This window comes from Ochotona princeps, unplaced genomic scaffold (genome assembly GCF_030435755.1).
Source record: "Ochotona princeps isolate mOchPri1 unplaced genomic scaffold, mOchPri1.hap1 HAP1_SCAFFOLD_127, whole genome shotgun sequence".
Taxonomy (NCBI): Eukaryota; Metazoa; Chordata; class Mammalia; order Lagomorpha; family Ochotonidae; genus Ochotona; species Ochotona princeps.
Genome location: NW_026698240.1, coordinates 52,815 through 67,907, shown reverse-complemented (window position 1 = coordinate 67,907; position 15,093 = coordinate 52,815). Strand labels below are relative to the sequence as shown.

Here is a 15,093-nt window from a genome sequence, read left to right as displayed (position 1 = left end):
ATTCTACTTTTTACTCTTGGGTGTTACAGCCCAGCCAAGCTTGGTCCACATGCAGACACAGCTAACACCTGGATCAGCAGGGCAGACATCTAGCCCAGCCTGTACCACACCTACCCTGGTTCTCACAAGCACCGTGGATGCTGGAGTCTGGCCCAGCCTGGTATACCCCTGACCCAGTTCACACTTGTGCTGAAGGACACTGTAACCATGTCTAGATCAGACCGCAGCCCCTACTCTGGCTTTTGTACTATTCAATGAGAACCACATCCCAGCTAGTGTGTCTCCTTTGCTCCCCAACCAGACCTGTTCCCAGCTATAGATCCTGTGTTTGCCAGTGGTTGCTCTAACCCAGCTTAACATAGTTCCTCACCTGTCTTGACCTTTGGCTTTGGATGCTGTAGCCTGGCCTGTCCCAACCTGCCCCTAGTCTGAACTCTTGCTGGCAGGTGTTGGAACCTGGCCCTGCCCAGTCCAGTCCCATCCCTGGCTCATGCAAACAAGGAGGTCTGACAGCCTAGCTTGGTATGACCTGCGCTCCAGCCTGGTTTCCACACTTGCTGGTGAGGTAAAGACTGCTTGGCCCTGCCCAATCTGCCCCCTTCCAAAATCAACCCACACATCTGCCAACATGTGGTGCCACCTTGCCCAGCCTACCCAACCCCCAGGCCTGGACCCCATGCTTGCCCTAGGCGTTATGACCCACTAGGCGAGTTTTCATGTTCCCTGACTCGGCCCACTCCTAGACCCAGATCTCATGCATGCCAGCAAGAGTTAGGTCCTTGTAGGCATATCCTGCCCCTCCATCTTGTCATTGTATGAGCTGGTGAATGTTGTGTCCTGGGCTACTCCACAACCTGTTTTAGGATGCACATATGGGTGCTGCAGGCTGGACCTGTCCCACCTACTCTTGGCCCCAGTACCTGTGAGTGTTGGGAGGTTCCAGGGTCACACCTAGCTCATCCTATCACCACCCCAACTCTTAAGCTATACAGCAGAGCTTGATTTTCCATGGGGTTGGTTCTACTCATGCCCTGCATATTCTACTACTGTACCTGTAAGCCCTAGAATTCGCCCACCACTTAGATACCCCCCCAGCAATTACTATGCTGCTGGAAGGGCCTTCCACCCAAGCCCCAAGGTCAAACTCACCAGACCACAACATCCCCCCTCAAGATGGTGGCAGTGGGCAGAACCAGGGATCCGAATGGCAGAGATCCCCTCACACTGTATTTACCGTGAAAAGAGAAAACTCAGGCCCAGGCAAGCCTCGGATTCACCCACTGCTGGGCAGTGGTACCTGGGGCTAGGGTCCCAAGCACTGAGTCTGACCTGGCTCTCCAGGGGATCCCCAAGAGCCACCACCACAAAGATATTTCTATAAGTGATGTTTATTACAGGTGTTTGGGCACTCTAGTTTGTTTTACTCATATCAAAATTTCTGTTAGTAGTAGTAGTAAAAGTAACTTTTCTATTTTTTTAAATAATTGAAAATGAATTCATGTCAAAATCTGTAGTACTTCTGCTTGTCATTAATAGATAACTGATACTAAGTGAGAAAAACTGCATTATAAACCTATCACATTCACAGAATTCAAAGTATTGGAAAAAGAATAGGTTGGCATCTTCAAGGAAGCATCTTTTCTTTTTTTAAGAGTTATTTATTTTCATTGCACAGTTAGATATACAGAGAGGAGGAGAGACACAGAGGAAGATCTTCCATCACATGATTCACTCCCCAAGTGAGCGCAACGGCCAGTGCTACGCTGATCTGAAGCCAGCAGCTAGGAACCTCCTCCAGGTCTCTCACACAGGTGCAGAGTCCCCAGGTTTTGGTCCATCTTCAACTGCTTTTCCAGGCCACAAGCAGAGAGCTGGATGGGAAGCAGGGCTGCTGGGATTAGAACTGGCACCCATATGGGATTCAGGTGTGTTTAAGGTGAGGACTTTAGCTGCTAGACCACTGCACTGGGCCCCAAGGAAACATCCTAACACAGTGGGGTCATGTTCTAAATCAACATAGTTTGCTTAGATGGATCTCAAAAGTAAAAAAGTGGCCTCCAATTACCTGGGTAGCATGAAACATATTACGCAAAGTCAGAGTTTTTGATAGCAAAGTAATATGCCTCATATTAGGCATTCCATGTTAGGTCAGATACAATCCTACCCATGAGCTGTAGCCATGCTAGGAGGATAATAAGATAATCACATCCTGTCTGGCACAATATTTGAACCACTAGTGAGGTTGCCTATCCATGACTAGAAAAACAAATGAGTTCCATCTGCCAAGACATAAATAGTTACTAAGTTAACAATTTTTCATCCCGTAAGGTAGTTCCACATTTAGCCCAGCCTGAAATAACCTTGAAATATTCACAATTTATAGTCTTGTCTTTATAAACTGTGATGTTCTGAACTTTGGGGTCAAAAGTTCTTTCTTGGGATCAGAATGGTACTCAACAGGATTGTCCTGTGCCTTTAGTGCAGGCATCACATATGATGACAACAAACAGTTCACTGTTTATGCACTAAGAAAATAGTTAAGGATGGCTCAAGTCCTTAGGACCCTGCACCCACATAAGAAATCTGGAAGAATCTCTCAGACTCTAATCAGCTCAGCTTTTGCCATTGCAGCCATGTGGGGAGCAATCCAGCCAATTGGCAATCTCTCTTTTTCTTCCTTTAAATTTGTTTTTAAAATCAGTAAGAAAAGAAAATGTGCTCTGAGAAAAGATTTCTGGTGGGTCTGATGCAGCAGCCTAGTGGTTAAGCCCTCGACTTGGATGTGCCAGGATCCACTATGCTCACTGGTTTGTGTCCCAGCTGCTCCACTACATACAACTCTCTGCTTGTGGTCTGGGAAAGCAATAGAGGATGGACCAAAATCTTGGTACCCTTGAACCCACATGGGAAACCTGGAAGAAGCTGCTGGCTCCTAGCTTCAGATTGGCTCAGCTGTGGCCATTGTGGCCACTTAAAAAGTGATCCCTCAGATGGAAGATCTTTCTCTTTGTCTCTCCTTCTCTTTATGAATGACTTTCCGATAAAAATAAATAAATCTCTCTTTTCTTTGGTAAAGATTTATTTATTTTTATTGGAAAGGCAGATGTACAGAGAGGAGGAGAGACAGAGAGGAAGATCTTCCATCTGATGATTCACTCCCCAAGTGGCTGCGATGGCTGACGCTGCACCAATCCAAAGCCAGGAGCCAGGAAGTCCTTTCCGGGTCTCCCACGTGGGTACAGTGTCCCAAGGCCTTGGGCTTTCCTCAACTGCTCTACCAAGCCACAAACAGGGAGCTGGTTGGGAAGTGGAGCAGCCGAGATCAGAACTGGCACAAATATGGGATCCTGGGGCATTCAAGAGGAGGACTTTACCTGCCAGGCAACCACAGTAGGCCCAAGAATAATTTTTCTAAGAATTGCTAGCTTCACATAAAAATCCATTAAAGGGGCCCGGGAGCGTGGCCTAGCGGCTAAAGTCCTCGCCTTGAACGCCCCGAGATCCCATGTGGGTGCCGGTTCTGGTCCTGGAAGCTCCACTTCCCATCCAGCTCCCTGCTTGTGGCCTGGGAAAGCAGTTGAGGATGGCCCAATACATCGGGACCCTGCACCCGCATGGGAGACCAGGAGGAGCTTCCTGGTTCCTGGCTTTGGATCAGCGTGCATTGGCCCGTTGCGGCTCACTTGGGGAGTGAATCATCGGATGGAAGATCTTCCTCTCTGTCTCTTCTCCTCTCTCTGTATATCTGACTTTGTAATAAAAATAAATCTTTAAAAAAAAAAAGAATCCATGAAAGCTTTTGTGCAACACCTGTGTTCTTTTCTGGTATAAAACTCTGTGTATTCTCAAATAAAGTGTGCTATCCTGAATATGTGGATGATGGCTGCAGTGTAGATTAATAAAAGCATTTCTCCATTAAGCATCTTATTATTGTCTGTTTGATTAATCCTGATAGTACAGAATACCTAATCACACACTCAAAAAAAAGCTGAAATAGTCCCAATGTGGAGAGAGACGCAAGTAAGCATCACAGTACACAGTCCTAACAGACATGGCCAGAAAGAAAATGCCCTGTGACACATTATATTTAAACTGTCATAAGTGGAACACCGAAAGAACAGAAAGAACATTCTACAATCTGCAAGAGAAAACTGTCCAGTCACATGTAAGTGAGCCAATATTAGACCATCTTAACAAAGTAGGGGGAGACAGAATGATGCACAATGTTTAACTGCTGCCTGCTGGGCTAGTACCTCACATCAGTGCTGGCTTGAGTCTGATGCTCCACAACAATCCACTTCCCTGCTAAGTCGCCCAGAAAAGCAGTGGAAGATGACCCAGGCATTCAGAAACCTGCCACCCACATGGAAATGGAAAACAGGATGGAATTTCAGGCGCTTAGCTTCAGCCTGACTCAGTCACTGGAGGGGTGAACAATTTCTTGAAATACTTCTCTGTCTCTACCTCTCTCTTCAACTCGGCCTTTCAAATAAAATTAATGTTAAAAAAAGAGAGAACAATATATTCCAAAGTATGAAAGAAAAAAAAAAGGCACTCCCAACCAAAAATACTATACCCAGAAAAACTACCTTTCACAAAAGGGGTATCTTTCACAATGAATTCATCACCAGAGAATTGGCCTTAACAAGATCTGGGAAGGGCCCAGCCCAAGGCTCAGTAGCTAAATCCTTGCCTTTCATGCACTGGGATCCCACATGGGCAGCACTTCATGTCCCAGCTGCTCCACTTCCCATCTAGCTCCCTGCTTGTGGCCTGGGACAGCAGGAGAACAGCCCCAAGCCTTGGGATCCTGCACCTGCGTGGAAGACCCAGAAGAGACTCCTGGCTTCAGAATGGCTTGACTCCTGCTGTTGAGGCCACTTGGGGGCTGGGCCGGCAAATGGAATCTCTGTCTGTCTCTCCTCTCTGTAGATCTGCCTTTCCAATACAAATAAACATATCTTTAAAATTTACATTAGATATCTTTTCTGACCAAAATTGAATAAAACTAGAAACCAACAAAAGAAACTTCAAAAATTACAGATACATGGCAAACAAATAAACATTAGTGAAGGAACAAGGAAGGTAACATTAAAGAAATCAAAGGGGAAAGTTTGAAATTCCTCCAACCAAATGAATATAGTTACCACATATGAAAACTTATGGAATACAGCAAAAGAAATACTGGAAGGAAAGTTTACAACAGTAAGAAGCTACATCAAAACCCAGAAAAATATCAAATGATGTGACAATGCCTTCTTAAGGACCTAGAAAACCACAAACCACCACACCAAAGTTAACAGAAGGAAAGAAATTGCAAAACTCTAAGGGGCAATGTGGTAGAACATCAGGATAATCCTACTGGCACCAGTTCTAGTCCCTTGTGCTCTGGTTCTGATCCAGCTATCTGCTGTGACCTGGGAAAACAGAGAAAGATGGCCCAAGGCCTTGGGCTCCTGCATCCATCCAGGAGACCTATAAAAAGCTCTTGGCCCCAGCTCCAGTTCAGCCCAGCACTCACCATTGTAATTACTTGGGAAGTGACCGAGTAGATGGAATCTCTCTCTCTCTCTCTCTCTATGTCTTTCATGCTGTTTTTAACTCTTTCAAGTAAAAGAAGTCTTCTAAAAAAAGAGCTTGGGGAAAAAGCAACTTTAAAAATTCATTGTAGAATTAACAGAAACTAAAACCACAATGTAAATCAAGAGTGCCTTTTCAAAAGATTAAAGAAAGACAAATAACTACAAACATATGAAAAGGGAGATAACACAGAAAAACAAAAGACTACCACAGAACATTAGAAACATTTACATGCCAAAAGATAGGCAAATCTACAAGTAATACACAACTTACAAAAACTGAACCTCAAAGACACAGAAGACATGGATCGGCCAATGAGGAACAATACGGAATCAGTTATAAAAAGCTTTCCAACAAAGTGCAGGACCAGAGAAGCCTTACTAATGAATGTCAGAGTCAGTCAAGCAGAGTAATAACTACTCTTCTAACAATATCCCAAAATACTAACAAAGGAGGGAACTCATCCAAGCTCATTTAGAGGTCAATGTCAAAACCAGACATGTACACCATGACAACAACAAAAACACAATTAAAACCTTGTGAGCAGAGAGGTTAAGATTCTCACCAAATACTACCAGTCAAATCCAACAACACATCAAAAAGATCATCCATCATAATCTAAAGGGATTTATCCCAGGAATGCAATGAATGAAGATGAAAATTACGATTATTTAAACATGCAGAGAACAATTTAACTGAATAATACTCAACAAATGAGCTACAAAACGAACATAATTCATTTTAATAAATACTATTTATAACAAAGCCAGGACCCACATTGTATGACTAGTGGAAAGCTAAAAGGATTGCTTAAGATCTGGAACCAGATAAGGATGAACACTCTCCCTACTTTTACTCAATGCAGCAGTGGAAGTTTTAGAGTAATTGCAAAAGAAAAAATAAGTAGAAGAGCAAGGAGCATTGTGGATACAAGAACTACATCCCTGTTTGCAGATGACACTATTCTGTATATAAAAAATCCAAAAGCAGGATCCCATATGGGTGCTGGTTCTAATCCCGGCTGCTCCACCTCCCATCCAGCTTCCTGCTTGTGCCCTGGGAAAGCAGTTGAGGACAGCCCAAAGCCTGGAACACTGCACTCATGTGGGAGACCCAGAAAAAGCTCCTGGCTCCTGGCTTCAGATCGGTTTGGCTCCAGCTGTTGAGGCTACTTGGAGAGTGAATCAACAGGAAGAAGATCTTCCTCTCTGTCTCTCCTCTTCTCTAGATATCTCTGGATAGAAGAGCTCTCTCTCTTTCTCTCTCTATTGTTGTGCACGTGATTCTATTTTTCTGTCAGATTTCTCAATCAGAAAAGAAAAACTTCTAAAAATGACTATAATCACATCAATGCACACCAAAATCAAATTGAAAAATGCTAAGAGACGAAATTCTGGGCAGATACAAAAGAATAACAGACATTGGAATAGTAAATGTAAGTCAATACTTATTTGCTCTGATTTTCAAACTCTTTACAAAGTTCCTATCTATTTGAGACACAATACTAACCTGATATGGGTTTTATAACTTGAAAAAGTAAAACGTGTTATGGTAAGTATGGCGTACAGGCTGGAAAGAGATCAGCGGAAATACACTACAATTCATAAATGAGGATACTATTACTTGGACAAACACTCTTAGTCAAAGATGAACTCTGTGAATCACAAAACTATGAAACAGATTAAAAACACTAGGGCAACAAAGGAGTCCCGGGCCATACTCCTATTTCTGTCTAGTACGAATTACTCCCATAGAAGAAAGACTTGATTTGGTATACCATAGATAAGACAGAAATCAGAAGCAACTGACAGAGAAAACCTAAGCACAGACACACAAGAGAGATCAAGAAAAGACTGATTGTTACAAAAACAGTCAAACTATGTAGCAAGGTATGCAGCAATCATGGTAAAGGGTTTTGTATGATTGCTGAGCAAATCAATCATAGAATCTAATCGAGTTCAACCTTGAGATCTCAGGTGAAAGGAGCCCTCTGCAGTGTGGTGGCTGCACAGAGTACCCGAGCCAGGTAGGACCCAATGTGTGTGACTTGGCCCATGGGCACCATCACCTCACAGTGATCCAGTCCTGGCTGTTGGAGGCTAGTGCGCCCAAAGGACACCAGGCTCCACCTGCTGGCCGCCCAGAGATGAGTACTAGGGTTTTTTGGGGTACGTAATTGCTACCTAGAGACAGCAATGGATTAGGTCAATGTGAATGTAGGTGAGGGATGAATTCTGTGTGACTCCCAGCAATGGGGTCACTGAGCTTGCTGGCAAGAATGGGGACTGAGACCTGGGAGTTTGGTTGGGAGAGTCCATACGATCTGTTTGGGTCAGATTGATTCACCAGTGCATATGGGAGTCCTGAGATGGGCTGTTAACATAGAACACTGCTGACTGACACACACCAGTCCACACAAAAGCTATGGCTGAGGGACTGTCTGGCAGGGTTGGATCCCAGTACCTGACTGAGTGTTGGAACAGGAGGGAGTCAAAATAGGAAGGGTCATGACATCAACCAGCTCGAGGCAGAACCAGGTCGGGGGTAGATTCTGCAGGGGATAAATGGGCCCAACCCTGTGGAAATACAACTCCTGTTGATCAGCTTAAGAGTTGGTGTGGAGATGGGCTGAGCTAGGAATGACTATGGATCCCAACGACACTCATGGGTGCTGGGGCTGGTGACAGCATGGGCAGGTCCAGGCTGCAGCACCTGCATATGCATCCTACCAGAGGCTATGAGGCAGGCCGGGCCACAACATCCTCCAGTTCATAAATGCCAAGATGGAGTAGCAGGGTATGCTGGGCAAGAACCTAGCACCTCCTGGAACAAGTGAGCTCTGGGTCGGGGAGTGAACCGTTGGGGGAACATGAGAACATGGAGAATCTATTGGTGGTCACACCTCCCACTGGTGAGCACGTGTTTCAGACCTGGGTGTTGGACAGCTTGAGCAGGGTAACTCCAACTGTTGGCTGATGTGTGGGTTGGCTGTGTAGGGGGAGTGACCATGCAGGGGCAAGTCAACGTTATTTCATTGGCAAGAGCAAAAACCATGCAGGAGCACAGGTCAAGCTCAGCTAGGCTGTCACACATACCAGACTGCATGAGACGTGGAGGGGAGCAGACAGAGAAGGGCCAGGTTCCAGCACCTGCCAGTGAGTGGAAGGAATTGGGGTAGGCTGGGTCAGGTCAGGCTACAGCATCCAAACACAAAGGTCATGGCAGGTGAGGGACTAGGCCAAGCTGGGTCAGAGCAACCATTGCCAAGTGCAAGATCTGTAACTGGAAACACACCTAGTTGGGGAGCTAAGGGATGTCCTGGCTGGGTTAGGGTTCCCACTCAGGCTGGAATGGGAGCCATGTTCTGCTCTGGATATGGCTACAGCATACCTTAGCACAAGTGTGGACTGGGGCTGGGTGTGCTGGGCTGGCTAGACCCCAGCACCCACTGGTGCTCATAAGGACCAAGGTAGATGTAGGATGGGCTAGGCTAGGTTTTTGCCCCTGTTGAGCCAGATGTGAGCTGTGTCTGTGTGTGCACCAGGCTAGACTGGGCTGTGATACCCAACAATAATAACTGGATTGGGTTGAAAGCCAGTCAGGAAAGGCCATTCATTGTTCCTGCTAGATCAGGAGGTGGACTAAGTAGGGCTGGCCCCTGGACCCACCCGTATGTGTGAGATCTAGCATTGGAAATGGTTCTGATAGACAAGCCTGGGATACTCTTCCATCGGCACATAGTCCATGCAGATGAGTATAAAAACCACGACAGGAAGCCGCCCAGAAAGAGCCAGCAAATGGTACCCAAAGGTATACATTTGGCGCAGATCAGGGGCAAACCAAGGACTGCCAGTTCACATCACCCACTGGCAAATCCAAGCACATTAATGGAATGTGGGTCAGGCTGGGTCCGGTTGCAACACATGACAGTACAGATGAGGGCTGGGACTGGGTGCCGGCTGGGCTGGGCTAGGCTTTAGCCTCCACCAACCTGAGCTGGAATTGGGCATAGGGCCTCACAGGGCTGAGCTGGGCCAGGCTACAGCACCCACTGGCAAAAGCTGAGGTGAGGCAGGTCTTGCCAGACTGGGTCATGGCACCTAACCAGCACACGCAAGACCAAGTTGCGGGGGAGGAGTAAAGCTGCTAGGGGAAATGTGAGGCCTCTGCTGCAGGAACACAACTCCCACTGGAGAGTGTGAGTTGGGATGGGGCAGACCAGATCGGGCAGGACTACCAAGCCCTTGGGCCTCATGTGAGCTAGACCAGGGAAAAGCCAACTGGACTGACTTCCTACTGCTGCAAACATAAATCAGAGTGGTTGAAGGTTGGCTGGGCTGTGCCACAGCATCAGCTGGCAGATGCTGGCACTGGGGACTAATACCGTCAATCTAAATTGCAGAATCACCTGGAAAGTGCATGATCCGGGAGTGGGAGTGGGCCCAGGAGGGAAACAGTGGGCACCTCGCTCTTGAGTTACCATTCACACTGGAGAGCATGAGAACCAGGACAGGGACAGGGGTGGCAGGACAGAATGGCACCCAAGAGCCTCTGTGGCTGGTTAGTGGGGTTGGTTAGGTTGAACTAGGTTTCAATGCCCATTGACATGAAGGAGGGCTCAATAGGATGTGAGACAGACTGGACCAGTATGCTATACATACTAGCAAGCATAGGGACCAGGGCAGGGAGCAGCTCTGGTGGGGGTTATTGCAGGTCACCCTGACTAGCCTGCAGCTCCCACTGGTTTGCATGAGGGCCAAGTGTGTGGTGGGCAGAATCAGGTTGGGCTGCAACACTCTTTGCTTCATGTGAAAGATAGGGCTGGAAGCAGAACTGACCCAGCAATTGTAACCACCAGCATATGCAGAACCTAATTTGGGTGACAGACTCTGCTGAACCCTGTACTGGCAAGCACACAAGAATCAGGTGGGATCACCTCAAAGTTTCTTCCAGAATCCCTCCAACTGAACTGCTGATCTCAGAACCCCAACCATGAAGAGAAGTGCAGCTTCCATGGTCTGACCACGGAGTGCAAGTGTCAAAGCTGAGCCACCTCAGAGCCTCAGACCCAACACCAGACAGCAAATCCAGGTGCACGTGGAGGATATGGCAGTCCATCAGAGCCTGCAGAGTACACCCAGTACCACAACAGAGGAAAAAAGACAGAACAAACCAACCAACTAACCCAGACATGTGTTGACAGTGATTCTGGAGAGATTTCATCGTGCTTGGAATGGTGAGATCGGCAGAAATTCAGAACTGTTGGACTATCAAAACCACTTGAGCAGGACCCTCAGAGCATGCCTCACATCAGCAACCTGGGATGGGTGGGAGGCTGGGTGGGGCTTCTCACTTTCTCTCTCCCCTTATCCCAGATCTAATAACAATGTGGAAACAAAGGTTTTACCCACTTTCCTGTAGCTCTTGACCCTTTGCACCCTAATCAACTATGGAAAGTTTGTCAAAATAAAATAGAAATAAGTTTTACAAATCTGATCAAAATTCACAGCATGACCACTTGAGGAGCTAGAGAAACAATATATAAGCAAAGCAGAAACGGAATTGGAAGAATACTTAAAGTACAAACTCCTAGAAAACTGTGGGTGTTTTACTAGCAAATGCTCACCATTGTGCATACAGATTAAAGAAATAAACAGCTTTACTGGCTTGGAATGCAAGAGGGCAAAATTTAAAGATGGCAAGATAAGCACGGATTTGGGGGATGAGTTAATCAAGGGAAGAAGCCAAGAACATAAGTCCCCAAATTTGCATGTAAACGTCAATGAAATGCTTGACAGAGGACTAAACCACATACATGCCGCAGAGCTCAAAAGGACCAAAGAAAGAAGCACCACTGGAAACTGAAAGAAATGGAGAAACAGGTACCAATAATAGTGGCAGAACAAAACAAAACAAACAAACAAAAAAGCAAAAAGCCAACGCTGATTTTGGAACAAGAGTCCAGCCAGTGAACTGCTTTGCTGAACAAAAAGCACTTTCCCAAACAATCCAACTCTCTCCACTGTGGAAAAGATGTGATTTACAATTTACAGGATGAAATTCAGAGTCATTGTGAAGAAGTCTGAATACAAGTGGAAAAACAAGTAGAAATAAACCCAAGCTAACCCAGATATTCCAAGTAGCACAAAAGATTCTTACATCATTCATAATTGACTTGAGGTCTTTAAATGAAGTTATAAAATAATGTATTTTAAACACACTAAGAGAAAAGAAAAAACAAGCATGAAAAACATACATTTTAGAGTTAAAACTAAAAGGGAAATTCACTGGTTGGCTTAGACTAGACTGAAAAGAAAACAATGGAACTTGAAATTACACCAAGAGATACCTTAATGTCTTTATACTGGAGCAGTCTGGAAATCAATCCAACACATACACAACTGTAGTTTCACTAGGAAATGCATGTTGCAGAGAAATGGTTAAAACTTTGTGAAAGACATCAATTCATAGATTCAAGATGGTGTGATAATGCCTAGTCATGACGGACATCAAGAAAACTTCTCCAAGCAAGGGACAAACTGCTGAAACACAAAGGTAAAAGACAAGACCCAGGAAGCAGCCAAAGGAAAAACAGCACATGGCATATCAGGTAGACCCATGTGCACATACGGCTACTCCCAACATGATGAAAAGGAAAAGTTGTACGCAAAATGGTAAAAGAAAATAACCTTCAATTTCTGACTTTATATCCAGTGGCATTCTAGAGAAGGAAGTGGAAAGACATTTTAGGGAAAGCAAAACTAACATAACTCCACTTACATGAACTTCCCAGGACAGACAAACTCACAGAGTCAAATGGCAGAGTGATTGCCAAAGACTGGGCTAGAGAAATGGTTTTAGAATTTACAGTGTTAAGTGACATGAAAAAGATCCTGTAGATGGATAGTGATGACAGCTGCAAATATGTGAGAACACATTTCAACCTACTCAACTGTACACTTACAAACAGCTAACATGGTACATTTTACGTACATGCTAGAATTTTGAATAAGTTTCTCTTCATTTCAATAGTACTTGTACATACACACAAACAACAAATGTTTCTTAAACTAGTTTTTATTAACCAACTGGAATAAACTAAAATCTAAACAGCATTTTTAGGAGTGTGAAAACATGACAAATCACTGACAGCAGGAAGCATACAGCTGTGAATTAATCAACACAACTTTACAGAATCATCATTATAAATATATATGACTAAAAGGTACACATTATTAAAATACCTGCATCTTATTTTTGCTCTGTGCATTATTACTGCATATTACCCCTTGTTCAACAAGTCTCAGTGATTTCTGAATGGCTTCTCTGTGCAGAGAAGCCTGGCTTCGAGGGACTGGACCTCACCCTGGCACATCTGTGACATTTCTGATGCAGCATCAACAGCTGTTCCCTGTGTACTGCTGACAGTGTATGCAAACACCAGAATAAAAGGAGAAACACAAAAGACTTGACATCAGATGAGATCACTCCTGAGAGAGAGAGAGAGAGCAGAGTCCAGAAGAAATCACTCTTGTCAATTTGTGTCACTGACTGAGCATCCCTAATCTTAAAAAGCCAAATCCAACACATTTGAAGTCTCAAATTATGCAAATACTCCAAAATCTGACACACTCACAGTCCAAAGCACTTGGGACTAGGGATACTCAATCTGTAATACCTGCAAGGGATAAGAGGAGGATACAATTTTCATTTTCCATTTGTTAAGCTTCAGAAATCCTTTGGATAGCTACAAAAGCTTACCTAACAGGGAATGAAGGCTATGATCTTAAAAGGTAGAAAAGAGGGACCAGCTGGAAACAGGGGTGTCAAACCACAAAAAGTTGAGCCAGTCCGGGAGGACTGCAGAATGAGAAGGATGGGAGCCGGGCTGGAACACCGGGATGAGCTACAGGAAGCAGAAGAGAGCAGACACAGGGGGACAGCAAAGAACTCCAGAGCAAAGCAACAAGAACAAACGGAAATCCCAGAAACAGATCACGGAGAGCAGTTTCACCAGCTGGCATGTACACACAGGCACGTCATAAGACCTTCGACAAAAATTTCTTTCTGACATCATGGCTGAAAGGCCACATGTAGTGTGAAAGGTAGCTTCCAAAGTGGCAGAAGACTCAAGGAAAGCACTGTATAAACAGTCTTTGGATTTAATGACAATTAAGCTGTTGCTAAATAAGACTTACTGGGTGTTTTTAAGTATAGACAGGCAGTGGGGCTGTTTCTAACAAACGTAACTTTGAACAGTCTACTATATATCCTGCCCACACCTGTACGTCAGAGACACGCATGGAACTACTGAAATCCCTGTGGCCCAGTGAATGCTTCAGACAGTCCAGGTTTCATTTGTGTTCAAAAGCTGCCCGGCACCACACAACTGGAGAAACTTGAGAAAACTCTACTTGCATTTAGCATTACAATAACCATTTCTAATGCAGAGAATGGAGAATGTTCTTTTGCATATTAACACTGAAAAACTTGCCACAACATCGGATTTGCTGGCAAAAAAGATGGTATTTAAGACTTCAGGGCCAGCCAGTCTTCTTTAGATGTGTCATGCTGTCTTCTCAGACCCCAACGAGTCACGTTACATGTGTGACACTTTTTTCAGCCAAATCTGCATCTAACATGGAAGACTCTAGGGTCTTGTAACCTGCTTATATCTATCTGCCAACTTCATCTTATGCCCAGCTCCCTAAAGTTCAAATGGACCTACTTCAAATGTTTCATTTTATCTCATAGGCCCTAACAAGTTGTTAAAATACAGTGCAAAATAAAAAATAAGTAAACAGCTCACCAGAGACGTGTACATTTTTCGCTCTTCTTGGAAACACATGGAGAACTCTGGAAGCATCCTTGGGAGTGGAGGAGAATGGACCATATCCATGAGAGACTGGTGTGGTGTGGTTCAAGATGTTCTTACCCAGAACTCAATACATGAGCTGGAACAATGAACAGAAAAGCCTCTCTGTGGAATAACAATCTTTTAGACCTCAAATCAAAGCAACAAATACCCCGCTAGCGATACACACAAGTCTATAACTTGATCCAGTTTAGCTACATAACTGATTTGGGTTGCTTAAAACACCTATTACCTACTCATTCAGCAAAAATGATCATTCCCAAAACAATTAAATAATTTAAACAACAGAAGAAACACACTCTTCACTAAAACTAATGTTAGAGAAATATACTTGGATTAGAGAAACCACAGATCCTTATTAATACAGAGAAACCACCCAGGAATCCAAGTGAGTCTTTCTATTACAACTCTTCCCGAAGAAAAACCCGCTGCAACCCAACAGCACCTGCTCACATCTAGACACACTCTGCCTTGATGGCACACACGGTCACAGCTCTGAGTGCTCACAAAGTGGTCTTACTCTGGGCTTCGCTGCCAGTGAGACATTAGCCTTCTGGGACACACACTATGACGTCAGCGCGGGCACTGTGAATGGAGCAGCCAGCAGGGACTGCCAGAAGCAGCCTTAATCTGTCAGG

At 44.8% G+C, this 15,093-nt stretch overlaps 1 long non-coding RNA gene across 1 annotated transcript in view; it reads right to left on the bottom strand.

The window, feature by feature from the left end:
- Positions 1-14,535, bottom strand: part of LOC131479072 (uncharacterized) — a 30,462-nt gene extending 15,927 nt beyond the window's left edge. The window contains exon 1 of the long non-coding RNA XR_009244727.1: positions 14,390-14,535. This is a non-coding gene — a long non-coding RNA (uncharacterized LOC131479072). The remainder of the gene's footprint in view (positions 1-14,389) is intronic.
- Between the last annotated feature and the right edge of the window lie 558 nt (positions 14,536-15,093).